The following is a 19,858-nucleotide window of genomic DNA, read 5'->3' as shown; positions in this document are numbered from 1 at the left end:
ACCCGTGAGCGGGGAGCAATCAGGGACTGGACATGCCAGGAAGCGATGGAGGGAGAGAAAGGGCCTCACATCTCTTCCTACGTCCATCCTTCCTTCAGTGCAGTTTCTTTTGCTTTTGAACAGAAACGTGACTGTCTCTTAGAGGATGACACCCCATTAGGAATGGTGAGGGGTGGGGACCCCCACTCAGCTGTCTCCCCCTCCACAAGGGCAGGACCCTCAGTGGACACACAGAGTGAGGGAACCGATGCCCGGGACTGGGGTCCCTTCCCCAGGTGATCCCCAGGAAAGACGCCCCTTTACCACTGTTTCATTTCACGTAAATGCTGGTGATGGGTGAGTTCTAGAACATTCTTTCTATAGCATGTACATGTTTTTAGTCCTGAGCTTTATTCAGTTTATAAACGTCACACAGGGAGGGGTATGACAAAGGATTGCAATATTTTTGGAAACTACACCTTATGGAAGAATATGAGAATAAATTTCTGCCAAAGGATTAAAACCTAATGACAGGAGTCATTGCATTGTAATGATGACATATCAAAGTTAGGGAGAGAATCTGTATAAATGAGAGAGTATAATTGTACAATGTGATATCTCATTTGATGGGGAATTGACCCTTGTTCAGTGTCCCCACAGCCTACTTTGTGCCTTGGTTCCTCAGACTGTATATGACGGGATTAAAGGTGGGGACACCACCGTGTAGAACATAGAAATGACCAGGTCAGACATGGATGGTGTCCCTGGGTAGGTTTCAGATAAGCAAAGCATTCAGTAAGACAAATAGCACCACAACCAGCAGGTGGGGAAGGCAGGTGGAGTAGGCCTTAGTCTTCCCTTCTGTGAATGGGATCTTCCTGACAGCAGAGAAGATGTAGACATAGGGAATTATGATGAAAGTAAAACAGTGCATAACTAATGTCACACTATTGATAATGGGGAGTAGTTCACTCACTAAATTTCATGAGCAGGCAATAGCTAATAACTGGGGAACGTCACAGAAGAAAGGGTGGACAACGTTGGACCCACAGTAGGACAAGGAGAAGGTTCAAGCTATGTTCCTCACAGCATAGAGACCCCCCACCTAGCCAGGACACAGCTGTCAGCTGCACACACCTGTCCCTTCTCATGATGACATCATAGTGCAGGGGGTGGCAGATGGCAGCATAGCGGTCAAGGCTCATCACAGTGAGCAGGTAAAGCTCTGTAGCTGCTGACATAATCATCATGAAGACCTGGAGGACAAAGCCCAGGAAGGAGATGGAGCTGCTATGCCTCAGAGAGTTGGCAATGGACTTGGGGACAGTGGCTGAGATGAAGCAGAGGTCCAAGAAGGACAGACTCCTCAGGAAGAAGTACATGGGGGTGTGGAGGTGCCGGTCCAGGGTGGTGATGAGGACGATGTGCCCGTTCCCCAGCAGGGCGCACAGGTAGACCAGGGAGAAGAGCAGCGGATGCAGGAAGCCCATGGTCCCCTGGGTGGGGAACCCCAGGAGGACGAATTCTGTAAGGGCTGTGAGATTGGTCACCCCTGGGGCCATCATCTGCATAAAAATGTTGAGCAGAATACAACACATGTGAACCTTTCAGTCTGAGCTTAGATTATACCTACAAGGAGAGTCACAGGCATGAACCAGCAGTCACTCTCAGGGTGTGGAGTGAAGAGGCTGATCGTGGGATTCTGCTCTAGTTGATCTCATAGCCTGACTGACAGCCCCTCCCCACTGCTCCAATCTTGCTTTCCCACCTCCTGCGCAGGCCCCAGTGTCTCTGCCCAGCACACCTCCCAGAGGTTGTCCAGGGCACAGCCCCAGAGGACACGTGACCATACCCAGCCCCTCCCCACCATGGAGAGCCTGTCCCTGCTCCTCCAGCACAGCCCTGATCTGGGGAGGCCCCACAGTGATGGGTGTGCAGGGAGATGGGGTGGGTGTGTGGGTCCCCGTTTCCCTGCTCCCCAGGACCTGACACTGTCCGGGAACTGAATGATCTGGGCTCGGCGTCCCAGTGTGGCGTGTCCTGATGCCTCCTCTGTCAGATCCCTGCCCCTGTGGCCTCACTGCTGCCTCCCGGTCCGTCCCCTCATCTCCTCATCTCCCTGCCCCTGACTCCCCACATCTGAGGACCCAGAGACCACGTATCCCACAGAATCTTATCCTGGGTCACACCCTTACATCCCTCCTGCAGGATGGGCTCGTCCACACCGGGTCCCTCCCAGACCCTCTGTTCCCCCCAGACTCCTGCACATTTGTGCAGGGAGGAGGCCGCTCTGGACTGAGCCGGAGGGTCTGTGCATGTGGCTGTCCCTGCCGGTCCCAGGGCCCCGGGTCCCCTGGGTGCGGGTTTGTTCCTCCCCCCAGGCCCATGCGTTGAGTGGGGACTTGTGGACATGGGGCAGCCCTGCCCTCTCTCCTCCCCCCAATCTCATCCCCAACCCTATGGGATGACAGATGGGAGGCCCTGGGGAGGGCAGGATTTTTAGGAGAATGTGCTGCTATAGAATTATTGTATGAGACTAGAGGAACAATTTTTGCTATTGTAATGGAAACAAGAAAACAAATTCAGAAACTGCTGTTTTGTGCCCTTTGTCAAAACCTTTTCAGTGACTTAAAATAATATTTATGTTGATCATATTATATTTTATATAGCTGTGTTGCTGTGTGGAGTCAGGTAAAATGTTCACATCCATGATAGACTGATTTCTATATGTGACTATCACTTCAGTGTGAAGGAAAAAAAGATCAATATTTATCGTCTTAAAATTTTATGAATATCTCACTCAAGATTGTGTCATATTCTGGGGATGAACATGTGAAGCTTTCCCTTTTAAACTACTTGTGTGAATTTTAACTTCCTCTTAAGATTCCTCCTCACTGTTCCTAAATAGCTCTCGTATGTGTGATATTTAACATGTGATACACTTTCATCTCAGTGTTCTCAATGCCGAAATATCATGGCTATGAAAAATAATTGTCAGATAGACCATAATTAAAATATTATATGACCAAAAATATATTAAAAACCTAAGCTGCAGAAGTCCTTTAGTTGAAGAAAAGTAAAAAAAGAAAAAAAAATATTTTCCCTCTTTGAAATTCATCCCAGAAAATATGGCATTGTGAAATTGAACTGTGAGTTTTAAAAATTAGCTTTCAGTTATAAGATGAATATTTTAAGTACTACTCCTCTGAAATACAAAATGCATTGTGAAATGATACTTGGTTGTAAAACACGTTACCTCAAAAGAGAAAAAATAAAATTCCCTTTTGTAGGACAACAAAATAAGTTCAGTTGTTCATATAGAGAGGCTGACACTTTGAAATGCAGTTCAATGGAATATCTATTTATACTGAATAGAAAACATTTAATTACAAGGGGATCTTCTCCACCTTATTTGACCCACACATCCAGTTTGCCAGGACGCGCCTGTGGGCCCAGAAGTGTCTTCCCATGAAACTCGCCCTCACAGAGACAGGAGGAAACACAAACCTCTCTTGATGGCCCGGTCACCTGCGGCCCTCCCGCAGGGCTGGCCTCTGACGTCAAGGGTCCAGGCCTCTGGCTCATTCACTCTGCAGACGGGCCCCAGGGCTCATTATCCCCGTCCCCTGCTGCCCCTGAGACCCTGACACCATCCCAGGCTCCCCTTCCTCAGGGACCTCGCCTTAGGGGCCCGGGTGTCCCTTGTCCCCGTGGACTTCTCGGTGGCACCCCTGGAATGAGCCTCCCGAGTCAGCAGCACCATCAGGGCATCCTAGGGGACTCCGTGAGCAGGACATGGTGCCCCCAATCAGGCCCCATCACCTCCCCTGACCGCCACAGGGACCCAGTGTGGCCCCCTCAAAGCCCCAGGTTAGCCCCATCCACAGGGAGCTGGAAAGTCACCGCCACCCCCTGTGCGCCCTCCTTGGGCCTGGCAGGTGGGGGGCAGGAGGAGGGATAAACTGACAGGAAGGAAGGAGCACGGGGAGGAACAGTGGGAGAGACAGGAAGGGCAGCAGAACTGGAGGGCAGCAGGATGGAGCCGGCACCTCGGGACCGGGAATGCTCCTGTCATGTTAGAAATCCCTGTGTCACCCCCGCGCTGCCACCTCAGCCCCACCCGCGGAAGAGCCGAGATGTGCTGGGCGGGTTTGTCTCCCCATGGCCAGCGCAGCCTGCTTTCGCCTGGGGTCACCGTCGCTGGGCTGTCTGGGCTGGTGTCACATCAGGCCTGCGTGCATCTGGAGGGGGCTTATTTGTGGTTCCTGCCGGGGGACATACCCAGGAGTTGTCATTACATTGGAGATACTCGTTGGCCTGGGTGGGGACAGGCCCCGAGGGTAGTGTCATGAGATTTAAAAAATTCATTAATATTCAGCTGTGGCCTTAATGCACAGTGTTCACTCTCAGGAGAGGTGCTGAGGTCCTGGGGGCTCCAGTGTCCCTGGGTTCAGCATGGTGTCCTGTGTGGTCACCGAGGGCCAGGAAGAAAGAACCTTGTCAGGGGTGGGTCCTGAACCCCAGTGAGCCATGAGTGGTAGTGACCACAGCAGCCCCAACCTCTGAACCCCAGTGATTTTTGCACTGCTAAGACCCAAGAAACCCAGTGACCCCAGAACCCCAGTGGCACTTGAGCCCTAGTGACATCACAACCCCAGTGACCCCTGCACCCAAATGACCCCTGAACCCCAGTGACCCCTGTATCCCAGTGACCCCAGAACCCCAGTGACACCAGAGCCCCCATTGCCTCAGAACCTCTCCTGAGACTGAGCATGCGTGCATGGTGCGTTAAGGCCGCGGCTGAATATTAATGAAATTGTAAAATCTTGGGTCCTCTTGTAAAATAACTCTGCAAGTGTCACATGTGCTCATTTAGTTTGGGAAAGGATTTATTTAGCAGAGACTGTTCCAGAATATTTCAATCCACATGGAATGAGAAGTTGTCTGAGTGCAAAACTAGTGATTTCGTATGAGTTAAAATGCAACCCAAGACTGACATACATGGGAAAACAAAGAACCGGCAGCAGGACTCTGAGCCCACGCGGGGAGGGTGTTCGTGTCTGGGCGGGAGAACCCTGCTGCGGTGGGCAAGGGAGGCAGAGGTGTCTCCGTGGAGCAAGCCTGCACGCAAAGGCCCGGGTCCCAGAGGACAGGCCTGAGGACAGGCAGAACTTGGGGCCATTTGGCGCTGGAGAGGACGAGCTGTCAGCAGCGGGGGCGGAGGAGCTGGGGAGGCTCAGAGGCCAGGAAGGTAGAGTGTCCAACTCTTCCCACTCCGTGACATCCTGCAAGAGCAAAACTACCAAGACAGTCAAAAGGCCGGGGTTGGTGGGGAGGGGGAGAGAAACAGGGAGCAGAGAGCTCCTTGGGCTCCTGTAATATTAGGAAGCCGACTCTGGCCATGTGGGGTTGTCTAAACCCACAGAGCGTGGCACCCCGAGAGGGCACTGAGCATGACGTGTGCGGGTCCCGAAGACGTGCCAGGGCAGGGACATGTTTGATTCTCTGAAAACTCTTGATTTTCAAAATTCTGGCTTCTCTGACACCCAGACAGACAGACAGACAGACATACACAGGGCCTGCAGCGCTCAGCTATTTCACCCTCCTGCTGCTCCCTCCGGCCCTGAACACTTTCCCGGCCCTCAGTGACCATGTGACCTGCTCCTCGGGTTGGTGGCCCTTGCGCCCATGGGCTGCTCAGTGGCAGGCACCTGCAGGAAATCTCAGCAAGTGGGTGACGTGCGGGGCCCTCCCAGCTTCCTGTCACCACTGCGCTCTTTCCTGAGGTGAGGTCTGCAGTGGGCTCCGTTTCCGATGCTTCATTCATCCCAGGTTGAGGCCAGACTCTCCCGTGGAGCCACCTCAAAAAAATTACAGTGTCCTGTGTCCCAAATGGGGTTGTGCGGTCACCAGAGGCCGAGACCAGGGGGCAGAACAGAATGGTGGGAGACTCAGAGGCAGCCCAGTAGGAGGGCACGGCCGGTGACGGGTGACCCATCCCGCCTCCCGGATGGCGTCAGCTTTGGATTTGAAGATGAGAACGTGGTGCCTCCAGCTTCTTCCTTTCTCAGGGTTGCCTTGAGCGGCCCAGGGTTGTGCTTCTGTGACATTTTCAAATTATTTATTGTGGATCTGTCAAAGGGCTGTCAGAATTCTCACAGGGTGTGCTGTGAATTGGTAGCTGGCTCCTGGCCTTTTGACACTTTCTCCTTCTGATTCATAAACTTGGGGTCTCTTTCCACGTAGTGTATCTTCTTCAGTTTTATTTGTTGGTGTCTATAGTTTTTAGCATGTAGATTTTCTACCCCTTTGGTTCAACATCTGCCTCAATATGTACTCTTTTTGAGGTTTGTCGAAATGGGATAGTTTCTTTCTTTTTGGATCATTAGTACAGAAACATAACTATTTTTTGTCAGTTGGTTTTGTATCCCGTAACCTTCCTGAGTTTGTCAGTTCTGATTGTCTTTGGAGGGGGTTTCTTGGGCTGCCTATAGAAGGCTATTTTGTCTCCAAAGAGACACAATTTTAATTCTTCTTTTTGATGTTGGATTCCTTTTTTTTTTTTTCTTGCCTTATTGGCTTTCCCATGAGTTACACATGGGGAAATAACAGTCTCTTCAATAAGTAGAAAAACTGTGACCTCACCTTTTCACATTATTGAATGGCTTTTCCTTCCCTCCCAGCCAAAAAATCACTTATCTACTTAATTTTCTCAAAGATGTTCCTTCTTACAAAAAGGCTGTTTTCGTTGTCAGTCCTTATCCAGCTGTGATCCCCCGGCTCTATTAACACGGGCCTCTGAGAGCAGGACACAGAATGGATCCTTGCCCAGTCACAGCAATTTCAGATTGTTGTCAAGGATTATGTTGGATCATTCTTCTCTTCTACCCCACCCAATAAACTTTTTCAATCCCCACAGCTTCTCCCTTGTCATTCCTTCAATGTCGTGGTTAGTTCTCCCATCACCAGTCTCTCTCGACCCTCGTGGACGGTGCCTCCACCCCAGGCTGCCGAGTCATGGTCTGGCACCCAGGCTGCTGCCCCAGGGCCAACTGCCTGCATCTCACCTTCCCCTTCGGCCCCACGTGCTAAACTAGCAGCTGCTATTTTGGCTTTCTTCATTTCTTCTCAGTCACTTAACATCATTTCTGACTCCTCATCTGTTACCTCCCGGTACAAGACATCCCCTCTGTTCTTCTTAATACTAATAATGACGAAGCCCTATACAAAGGTCAGCACTGTCCAGTCATAGTCATATGAGCCAAACCTTACAAGGTGACTTTCCTATCAATCAAGAGCAGAAAGCTTGATCACTCTGGGAAGGGTGTGCATCAAACGTGTGCATCTGGGAAGGGAATGCCCAGGGTGCTGAGGCCAGATGCATGAACTTACCCCCGACTCATGCATCATGATGTATGACTGGGAACACCCGGGGGTGGGGGCAAGGACCAATGTATGACAAAGTGCCCCAGAAGCTGATCAGTTGATAAGGTTAGGACTGTGCCCAGGGGGCTCATGGTCTAGTTTTGATGACAACACTTGATTATGAAGGTGATAACATGGTCAGCAGACTCATGTCGACCAAGCTCTACATAACATTCCTGACTTTCACCCATCCTTCTCTCCTTGTCCTCCTATGCACATAGCTGATGCTCTGTGATTATTCTACCAATAAAAACAGCCGGGATCTTGCTCTCAGAAGCATCCTGCCTTGTGCAGCCTGCTCCATGACTCCAGTGTCTTCATTAGTGTGGTGTTGCACAACACAACATCCACAATCAACAGAAATAATTGAACTCTAATCTCAAACCGTACATAAAAGTCAGCTCAAATGAATGAAACACTAAACATAAGAGGTGGAATTGTAACAATTCTAGCGAAACTCGGGAAAGCATTCTTTACATTGGTGTCGGGAATGATCTTTGGAAAGTGCTACCAAAAGCACAATCCACAAGAAAGAAAATAAACATGCCAGGCCACATGAAAGTACAAAGTTTCTGCATGGCAAAGAGCGTAGCATCAGCAGAATGTGAAGGCTTCCAGGGAGTGGGAGAAAAGGTTGCAAACCATATATTTGATAAATGATTAATATATAATGAATAATGATCTCGTACATCTCAAACCATATATTTGATAAATGATTAATATATAATGTATAAGGATCTCGTACAACTCAACAGAGAAAAGCTAAATTCCCCACTTCAAAGTGACAAAGAATATGAATACACTTTTCTAAGCCTTTTTATTCTGTTCACTGCAACACATTGTTTCCACTGGGTTTCTTCTGTCAGTTAATATCAAGTTACTTTTCCCTTTACTTTCAAATCAGAAGCTTCACGCACTCCCTGTGCAACCCCAGTCTCTCAGTTCATCATTGGAGGTGGGATGTTGGCAGGGGAGTCTGCGTCATGGGCAGAGCTGGTGCACAGCTGAGCTTCCTTGGGAAGGGGATGCAGAGGATTTGAAAGGTCTTGAATACTCATTGTTAAAGGAGTCGGTTTTTCCAGAAAGGACCTCCACCCATTACTATACCAATTTAATATAAAGCTGCTCATTTGAATTTTGTAAAAGATCTTCAGATGCAACCAAGGGCTTCAAGATAAAGTATCTTTTCAATGAAGACCTCTATTGTTGATAATCAGCCCCCTGCCACTAATTTGCAAAGCCCGGTGTCTCCAAGGCTGCTTTCTGCTGCCACCACCGTCATTTCGAGAACTGTTACACTTAATTGCACTTGGTTTTCATTCCTCTTGGGGAACTTTCTAACTAGTGCTTCAATCACATGGTCTCTTAATTGGCTTGTGTGATCCATTTTTCCATTATTCAATGTTGGCACAAAACATGCTTCAGGGACTCAGGCATTCCTGCCAGGTTACATGATATGTAATTGTTCACAAACAGCCATTATTCTCTTTTTTATTTGTGTGATAACAGTTGCAATCCCTCTTTTAGTTTTTATTTTCTTCAGCTCCAGTCTTTTTCTCCCTGGTCTCACTAAGGGCTTGCCTATCTTATCTTTCAAAGTAATGCTCTCACTTTTTTTGTGTGTGGATTTTTCTACTATTTATTTCATTTGTTTTTTGCACTGACATGGGGGTTTGTGTCTCTTTATTGTCCAATATGTGTATATCTGTAGAGTGGAATTACTGTGTCATATAACATTTATGTTCTTAATTTTTAAAAGAAACCTCCACAGCTTTCCACATGAGGGCACTGATCTGTACCCTCACCAGCAGTGCCCAGGCACTCCCTTCTCCCCACATCCCCTGACTCCCAAATGATATGCCGATGTTGCCTTGTGATTTGACTGTGTTCCCTGGGGATGAGTGATGTCAAGCACTTTCTCAAGGGCCTGTGGCCATGTCTGTTCAGATCGTCTGCCTGGTTTTTAGTCTGATTGTTGAGGCTTTGCTACTGGGTGTATGAGTTTTTAATATTTTTGGAAATTATGTCTTATCAAATATATAATTTGCAAATACCTTCCTCCATTTGATCACTTAGTTTCATTTTGTTGATGGATCATACTTCTTTTATTTAATGAAAACACTTCCTGATTTTTAGCTATTTTCTTAAAATCAGCAAAGAAACTATATTTATGTTCAATATATTACCTTTTCTTGAGACAAGATTCTCTAAATCCCTAAGAGTCCAGAAATGTTATTACATCAAGAGATTTATTGTGCTAAACAGCCATATGCCTAAAAATACTTAATGAAAATAATATTTTGGTCACTTAGACACCGTTTTATATTTCTATACATTGAGCCATGTCTGGGCCGCGCCTCAGTATGAATAAAAGGGGCCCTCAGCGCAGCCCCAAAGAAACAGATTCAACGGAGTGCGGAGGCACCTCCCAGCCCGGGTTCCCGACGGCCGGGGTGACGCAGCTCAGGGAGAGGCAACACAGGTCCAGGGGTGGCTTGAGGCAGGGGTCCTAGGGGAGCTCCCGTGTGCCCCGACACCCTCCAGAGGCCACGCCAGGCTGGCCGCACTCGCCCACACAGAGCTACACACTCCGCACAACACCCCGCACCGGTTCTGTGCTGTGTTCGCCCATGGGGCCTACTGTTGGGGTTCAGGGGGTACCCCTGTGCTTCTGAGCGCACCTCAACGATTTCCGCACTGCAAAGCTCCAGCCATAGTGTCCACCAGGTGCAGGGCCCCATGGACCTCACTGGGCCTCCCAGAGTAGCCCAAGAATATAATGTGAAAACTTACAATATGTGTCTAATAATGGAGTCATGGTGTCAACTTCTCTGTTACATTTTGCTGGGTATCCCCTTCATCAGTCTCCCCACCATCGACTTCATGGCTTGATTCCTCAGACGGCCCTCTATATTCCAGAGGTCTGTGTATCTGTTTTTGTGCCAGTGCCATGCTTCTTTAGTGTATGGACTGGAGTCTGGAATGTGCTGCCTCCACCATGCTTCCTCATTTTTGTCAGGATTTTTGGTTGTTGTATATGCATTTCTGTAATGTTTGTTTTATATCCTTGGAGAATGCCATTGAAGTCCTTATTGGGATTGCATTGAGTCTGTAAACTGCTTTGGGTCAGATGGGCATTTGGTAATGGTGATTCTTCCAGCCCACAGCAGGGAGTATCTTTCCATTTCTTGGTCTTTTTTATTTCTTTTAACAATGCCTTAACCTTTTCTTGTATCTTCACCTCCTTTGTTGTCTACTACATGGTACTTAGTCTCGTGGTTGTAAGTGGGATTGTTTTCTTCACTTCTCTTCTAGTTCGATGTTTGGGAATAGGAAGGCAATTGATTTTTGTGTGTTGATTTTGTAATCTAGCTACACTGAAGTGGCTTATTGATTTAATTTGTTTTTACAGTGGAATCTTTAGTGTTCTTAGTGTGTATTATACGTCCACAACAAATTTAATTGTGCTTAAATGTTTAAAGCCATACAACCTAGAGAGAGTAAATATTTTATTAATTTAAAAATTTCAATTATGTTATACAAAGGTGACAAAATAAATAGTCTTACTATAGTATTAGTATAAATTTATAAGTCTTAGTATGAATAGTCTTAGTATAAATTTATAATAGTCTGATGGGCCTCCCCAGTGGCTCAGTGATTGAACACTGGGTTGAGAAGCTGCCCGCAGCCTCTGTGGCACCGGCTTGATCCCAGGCTGCTCCCTGGCCACCGGAGGAGGGTGCCACATGGCGCGCAGACCTCTCCTGCTGCCCGCTGCTCCCCTCAGCAGTGTACTTCGGTCCTTCTGCCAGCTCTGCTCCCCGCTCTGGCTCTGGTGAATTCTCCCACCCTCCCACAATTCTGACTGTACCCAGTGCTTGTATAAACAAAACAAACATACAAACAAATAAATAAATAAAAACATGCCTCTATAAAAAAAGAATTAATATTAAGAAAGTTATTTATGATTTAAAAGAACAGTAGCAAATTGTCAACCTAGAAGTTTATATATCGAGTTTTTGCCATCTTTTAACTATTCCTGGCTGCCTCCCACCTGACATTGTGCACACATGGGACTCGCCTGGGCTGAAGGCAAGATCAGCCTGATTAGCACCGTCAGAGCGTGAATGTCTGAGAATGAGTTAAATGTCTGATATTCAGGTGGAACTCTATATTATCATGAAATATTTTGGTGTGAACTTTTCTAACATTGAATGTCACAGATGGGCAAGCAGGGGTTGATGCAGTCAGCAGACAAGAGCTGAGGCCAGATAGCAGCCACACACTTGGGCATTTCAATTCCCAAATTTAAATCTTCTTCAAATTCTTTATGTCTTTACATCTACACTAAATGATAGAATTATTTATGATATGTAGATCTGATGAGTTTTCTCATTTTAACAACTCCGTATGGAAACACAAACACTCTGAGACCCCACAATAATGTGCCCAAAAAGATATTGCCCTCAAATTCCCAGGTGTTCTTGGTAATTAAATAAATGTGGATAAATACACATGTAAACGGTGTTGTGATGTGAGTGCCACTCCTCAACTATTTCTGGAAATACTAGAATATTGTGCAGTCCACTAGCTATTATTTTATTTTTACCATTATAGCTTCCTAAGATCCCTTATTGTTTCTTTAAAAACCATACCCATTACATATTCATAACATTTTAGTTATTATACTGCACATGAAATTAACTGCTTTCTCTTACTGTCTTATTTCTAGTGTCCACTGTGTGCTGAGTGTGTTTATGGTAAACGCCATCAGCACCCACACCAGAGCTTCCCGAAAGGTCTCTACCACATCAGGTGTGGTCCTTATTGACAGAAGATCATAACTATTCAGATTGTACTACAGATGCCAAGGCCTTATTTATTCTGTGAAGGCTTCACTCACTAAGTAATGGGGCCTCTGTCCTATCCATGATCCTTGATCAGCGACATGAAAGGGAAGCACCATAGAGACTGGAGATGCTGCCTCGTGAGAGAACTTCTGCTGATGACTGAGGTGAAACCCATTCATCACCTCTCTCGGCTGGGAGCACAGAATGGCGAACAGCAGAAAGATGCTGAAGTACAATTACCCCAGTACACACGGCATACCAGAGAACATCTCAGTACTAAAAATTGCCAAATATAAGTGATAAGAGTATATGAAGTATCTTAAATATAATTTAAAAATAAGCATACATTTTCAATTACACAATGGAATTATACATAACTATAAAAATATAAATGGGGAAATGATGCAAGGATTTAAAACAAATGTCTGTGATAGAGTCATGAAGTCATGTTCTCTGTTACATTTTGGTGAGTCTCCCCTTCATCATTCTTCCCACAGCCAACTTCATGGCTTGGTTCCTAGAACTGTATATGACAGGGTTAAATGTAGGGGGTACCATTGTGTAGAACATAGAAATGACCTGGTCAGACATGGACGGGGTCCCTGAGGTCGGCTTCAGATAAGCAAAGAATCCAGTGGAGAGAAACAGCACCACAACCAGCAGGTGGGCAAGGCAGGAGGAGAAGGATTTGGCCTTCCCTTCTGCGAATGGTATCTTCCTGACAGCACAGAAGATGTGCACATAGGAAATGACGACAAAAATAAAACAGCAGACAATCAACACCACACTAACGAAAATTGGGCCAAGTTTGTACATTGTTTCCTGAGCAGGAAGTAGCCAATAACTGGGGGATGTTGCAGAAGAACTGGTGGACCACGTTGGACCCACAGAAGGACAAGGAGAAGGTTCCAGCTGTGAACATCACAGCGTAGAAACCCCCACCCAGCCAGGACACAGCTGTCAGCTGCACACACCTGTCCCTGATCATGAGGACCTCATAGTGCAGGGGGTGACAGATGGGAGCATAGCGGTCAAGGCTCATCACTGTGAGCAGTGTCAGCTCTGCAACTGCTGAAAAAATCATCACAAAGACCTGGAGGACACAGCCCGGAAAGGAGATGGAGCTGCTGTGCCTCAGAGAGTTGGCAATGGACTTGGGGACCATGGCTGAGATGAGGCAGAGGTCTGTGAAGGACAGACTCCTCAGGAAGAAGTACATGGGGGTGTGGAGGTGCCAATCCATGGTGGTGATGAGGACGATGAGCTCGTTCCCCAGCAGGGCGCACAGGTAGACCAGAGAGAAGAGCAGCGGGTGCAGGAAGCCCATGGTCTCCAGAGTGGGGAACCCCAGGAGGACAAATTCTGTCATGGCAGTAAGATTCATCCCCCCTGGAGCCATCACTGCATGAACGTCTAGAGGAATAAATTGTCAGGGCCATCTACCAGTGCTGGACCCGTGGTGTCAACCTGCAGGTGACCAGTGCTGTCCTTTCCCACTGACCTCTCTTTGTGCTCTGTCCAGCGTCTCCCCCACAGGGATCTCAGCTCCTGCTCTGCCAGCCTCCCCAGCTTCAGTGACCCGCAGGTGCCGCCACTGTCCACGCCACCTGTGGGAGATGCTGTAGGGCAGAGAGTTCAACTGACCTCAGGCCCCTGAGCAGTCTCCTCCCATCTCACCCTGTCAAGTGCATGTGCACCCCTGAAACCCTGACCCCGGCCTCTCCTCTGCCATCCCTGGGCCCCAGGTCACCGCAACTCTCAGGAGTGGACCCTCCAAGAAGACTCAGGAACAATAATATTCAAGCTTGCCCCAAATCTGGCCTGTGGATATCAGCTGCCAAGTTCCAGTAAATCAAAGGATAGTTGCAGCTCCAGGTGCATATTTTGGGAGCAAGTGGACACTGACGGTCCCAAGTCTGTTCCTGATCGGTGCCCATATTCATCATCACAGCAGTGGGTGGGGAGTCCCACGTGCCCATGTTGCCATCTGAACACTGATTGCCCCCCGCCCCTGCATTGTATGTGCTGAGAGGGTGACCGCTCTTGCCCGTCCTGGTCATTGTCTTGCCCAGTTGTTTACCGGAGGAGCTAAGGTGGTTTCTCCTGTAGCTACTTCTTCCCATGGTCACACCCACACATCCCTCCTACAAGATGGGCTCGTCCACCCCTGGGTCCTGCGGGCCCTGTGTTCCCCTCAGACTCATGCAGGAATTAGGATGTTCCGGGGCTGAGCCAGACGGTGTGTGCATGTGGAAATCCCTGCCAGTCCCAGGGCCCTGGGTCTCCCGGGTGCAAGTTTGTTCCTCACCCCAGGCCCATGTGTGAGTTGGAACGTCTGGACACGGGGCAGCCCTGCCCACTCTCCACCTCCCCAATCTTACCCTCTCCTCCCCTTGTGGGGTTGATGGAGGGGCAGGTCTGGTGACAGAAGGATTTTTGGAATGTGGTGATATAAAATATTTGCAATACATTGGTGGGAATAATGCCAAATTATTTAATAAGAGCAAGGAAATAATTTAGGGTACTTGGTTGTTAATAATGTTAACATCTGTTGAGTGATTTATATAAAAATTTAAAATCATAAAATAACATTTGTCATATATCTCCTCCAGGCTATCTCTAGACACTGTAATTTATTTCACAAAATCGCTAACAATCCCTGAGTGATGGAGTTGGGGAAGAATCCCAAGTTCACGTCCATAAATAGTCACATGTCCCTGCCAGCCTCATGCTAGTGTCAGAGCCATGAAGCCATCAACATGTTGCCGTAAGAGATTTTAATTTTCTACTTGACTCATATCTGTCATAATGTGTAGGACAAATGGGCATACCATTTTGAGTTTAACTAAATATATTTTTTTTATTTTTTTAATAATAAATTTTATTTTTATATTCCCAATACAATTGCAACCCCCCCATTCTGACCCCACCCCTCCCTTCCCGCCTCCTACCCCCCAAAAAGTATCTCTGATTCATAGTTTTTTGTTGATTTTGATTTTCACTTCCTTATAGTTATTCATTTTCCTGGTCCCTTATTTAAGTTTTCTAGATTCCTGCTATGAGTGAGACCATCCGGTATTTTTCTTTTTCATTTTGGCTTATTTCACTGAGCATGATCCCTTGCAGCACCATCCATGTTACTGCAAATTGCATGTGTTTATCTTTTTTGAATGCTGAGTAATATTCCATGGTATATATGTACCACATCTTCTTGATCCAGTCATCTATTTTTGGGCATTTGGGCTGTTTCCAAAGCTTAGCTATTGTAAACAGTGCTGCTATAAACATAGGGGTGCAGGTGCTCTTTGGAGTTGATGTTTCTGTGTCCTTTGGGTAGATACCTAGGAGTGGAATTGCTGGATCATATGGAAGCTCTATGTTTAGTAGGTCCAGAAATCTCCACACAGCTCTCCATAGTGGTTGCACCAGTTTGCACTCCCACCAACATTGCAGAAGAGTTCCTTTTTCTCCACAATCTCGCCAACATTTGTTGTTGCTAGTTTTTTAATATGTGCCGTTCTCACTGGTGTAAGATGGTATCTCATGGTAGATTTGATTTGCATTTCCCTGATTACAAGTGATGTTGAACATTTTTTCATATACCTGTTGGCCATTTGCATTTCCTCTTCAGAGAAGTTTCTTTTTAGCTCTTCTGCCCATTTTTTGACTGGGTTATTTTCTTTGTTGTTGTTGAGTCTCATCAGCTCTCTGCAGATTTTTGTGATCAGTACTTTATCATTAGTGTCGGGTGCAAAAATGTTCTCCCAGTCAGTGGGGTTTCTCTTTCTCTTTGTTTTGGTATTTCCTTTCTCTTTGTTTTTGTTATTGTCTCTTTTGCTGTGCAGAAGCTCTTTAATTTGATGTAGTCCCAGCTGTTTATCTTTGCTTTCACTATCACTGCTTTGGGTGATGTATCTGTAAAGATGTCTTTGATGTGCAAATCACGTAGTGTTTCGCCTATATTTCCTTCTATATATTTTATGGTTTCAGGTCTTATGTCTAGTTCTTTAATCCATTTTGAGTTGATTTTTGTGTATGGTGTGAGGTAGTGATCAAGCTTCATTCATTTGCATGTAGCAACCCAGTTTTCCCAGCACCATTTATTGAACAAACTTTCTTTGCTCCAATGCATAGTCTTTGCTCCTTTGTCAAAGATTAGTTGACCATAAATCTGTGGGTTTATTTCTGGATTTTCTATTCGATTCCATTGGTCTGTAAGTCTGTTCTTGTTCCAATACCATGCAGTTTTGATGATTATGGCTTTGTAGTATAGTTTGAAGTCTGGGAGTGTGATGCCTCCATTCCCTTCTTTTATTTTCAGGAGAGCTTTGGCTATTCGGGTTTTTTTGTGATTCCATATGAATTTCATCAATAATTGTTATATTTCCTTGAAGAATGACATTGAAATTTTGATTGGAATAGCATTGAATCTGTATATTGCTTTTGGTAGGATGGCCATTTTAATAATGTTTATTCTTCCAATCCATGATCAGGGGATGTCTTTCCATTTCTTTGTGTCTTCTTCTATTTCTTTTAACAGTGTTTTATAGTTTTCTTTGTATAGGTCATTTACCTCTTTTGTTAGATTTATTCCCAAATATTTGATTTTTTTGTTCCAATAATAAAAGGGATTTTTTTTTTTGATTTCTTCTTCAGATTTATTGTTTGTGTATAGGAAGGCTACTGACTTTTGTGTGTTGATTTTGTATCCTGCACTTTACTGAACTGATTGATGAGTTGAATTAGTTTTTCTATGGAGTTTTTGGGGTTCTCTATGTATATTATCATATCATCTGCAAATAGTGATAGTTTGACTTCTTCTTTTCCTATTTGGATTCCTTGTATGTCTTTCTCTTGTCTAATTGCTCTGGCTAGGACTTCCAGTATTATATTGATAAGCAGTGGTGAGAGTGGGCATCCTTGTCTTGTTCCAGATCTTAATGGGATTGCTTTCAGCTTTTCACCATTGAGAATGATACTGGCTGTTGGCTTCTCATAGATGGTCTTTATGATGTTGAGGTATGTTCCATGTATCCCAAGAATTTCAAGGGCTTTTATCATGAATGGGTGTTGCACTTTGTTGAAAGCTTTCTCAGCATCTATTGATATTATCATATGGTTTTTATATTTCTTTTTGTTGATGTGTTAGATAACGTTGATTGATTTTCGGATGTTAAGCCATCCTTGTTTCCCTGGAATGAATCCTACTTGGTCGTGGTGAATTATCTTATGGTTACATTGTTGCATTCTGATAGCTAAAATTTTGTTGAGGATTTTTGCATCTGTGTTCATTAGGGAGATTGGCCTGTAGTTTTCCTTTTTTGTGTTGTCCTTATTCGGTTTTGGTATTAGTGTAATGTTGGCTTCATAGAATGTGTTTGGTATTGTCTCTTCCTTCTCAATATTTTGGAAGAGTTTGTGAAGGATAGGCACCAATTCATCTCTGAATGTTTGGTAGAATTCATTTGTAAATCCATCAGGTCCTGGGCTTTTGTTTTTGGGGAGGTTTTTGATTACCATTTCAATTTTGCTGCTTGTAATTGGTCTGTTTAGGTGTTCTATTTCTTCTTTATCTAGCTTTGGGTGATTGTAGAGTTGTAGGAATTTGTCCATCTCCTCTGGATTGTTGAACTTGTTTCCATACAACTCTTCATAGTAGTTACTGATTATTCTTTTGATTTCTGCTGTGTCCGTTGTGATTTCTCCTCTTTCATTTATGATCCTGTTTATTTGTGCTTTCTCCCTTTTTTCCTTTGTGAGCTTGGCTAGTGGTTTGTCTATTTTATTGATTTTTTCGAAGTACCAGCTCTTGGTTTCATTAATCTTTTGGATTTTTTTTTTTTAGTTTCAATTTCATTTATTTTTGCTTTGGTTTTTATTATTTTTTTTCTTCTACTGGTTTTGGGGTTTTATTGTTGTTCTTTTTCTAGATCTTTGAGCTTCGAGATTAGGTTGTTTCTTTGAGTTCTTTCTTGTTTCTTGATGTGAGTTTCTATTGCTATATATTTTCCTTTTATTACTGCTTTTGCTGTGTCCCATACATTTAGGATATTGGTGTCCTCCTTGTCATTCAATTCAAAGATTTTTTTTAATTTCCTCTTTGATCTCCTCATTAGTCCAGTGGTCTTCCAGTTGTGTGGTTTTTAGTCTCCATGAGGAAGGAAATTTCCTTGCCTTCTAGTCTAGTATCTTCATCTGAGTGTCCTGCTTATTCAACCTTTAATTTCCATCTCATGTGTCTAATTTGTTTCTGAAATTTGGTAAAGAGATGGAAATTTCAACTCTCCCCTATAAACTTGAACAAATTAGAATCTCACATGTGTCAACAAACCCGACTGACAGCCCCTCTCCACCACCCCAGTCCTGCTGCTCCTGCCTCCTGCCCAGGCCCCAGAGGTTGTTCAGGGCACAGCCCCAGAGGACACATGACCATGCCCAGCCCCTCCCCACCCTGGAGAGCCTGTCCCTGCTCTTCCAGCACAGCCCTGTCTGGGGAGGCCCCACAGGGATGGTTGTGCAAGGAGATGGGGTGTGTGGGTCCCCGTTTTCCTGCTCCCCAGGACCCGACATTGTCCTGGAACTGAATGATCTGGTCTCAGCGTCCCTGTGTGGCATGTCCTGACACTTCCTCTGTCAGATTCCTGCTCCTCTGGCCTCACTGCTGCCTCCTGATCCATCCCCTCGTCTCCTCATCTCCCTGGCCCTGACTACCCACATCTGAGGACCCAGGGACCATGTTTCCCGCTGAGTCTCCACCTGGGTCACACCCACACATCCCTCCTGCAGGTTGGGCTTGTCCACCCCCGGGTTCCTCCCGGCCCATGCTTGAGTGGCGATGACTGGACATGGGGCCGCACTGCCCTCTCTTCCCCCACCCAATCTCACCCTCTCCCCCCTCTGATGGGAGACGGAGGGCCAGGCCCTGGAGAAGGCAGGATTTTTAAGAAGAATGTCGGATAAAACTTGTGGACATACATAAGTTTGAACAATTAAAAATACTTTAATGAAAATAATATAATCAATGAAGTCACAAAGTGGTCTATACATAAAAATCTTTTCATTGATTTAAATTAATAATAATTATAATAAGATATATTTTGACATATGATTCTGTTATAAAACTCTTCCATCTGCGTTTTACAATATCACTAACAATCTCTGAGTGATGGAGTTTGGGACAAATCCCAAATTCCTGTCCCTGAATAGTCACACGTCCCTGCCAGCCTCATGTTAGTGCCAAAGCCATGCAACTATCAACAGTGTTGCTTAAAATATTTTTGAATTTCTACTTGACACACGTGTCGTAAATTTTGGGACAAAAAGCCATAACACTCTGAATTTTAACAATAAGTATTTTAACTTTCGCCTTATATTTCTTTATCATTATTCCATTAGTAGTGATTTTATTTAATACTTAACATACGCTCACTGTGCTGAAAGCTAAAATCTGTTATTAAGCAATATTGACATCAGCCACAATTCCAAACATTCTCTATGATAAATGTATTAAAAATCACAACCTTTGGAGAGATTAATGAAAAAGTTAATTTATCTCTTTGAAACTTATCCCATAAAAATATTGTGGTGTGAAATTGAACTCTTTG

This window comes from Talpa europaea (assembly GCF_964194135.1).
Source record: "Talpa europaea genome assembly, chromosome: 8".
Lineage (NCBI taxonomy): Eukaryota > Metazoa > Chordata > Mammalia > Eulipotyphla > Talpidae > Talpa > Talpa europaea.
This window is presented reverse-complemented; position numbering follows the sequence as displayed.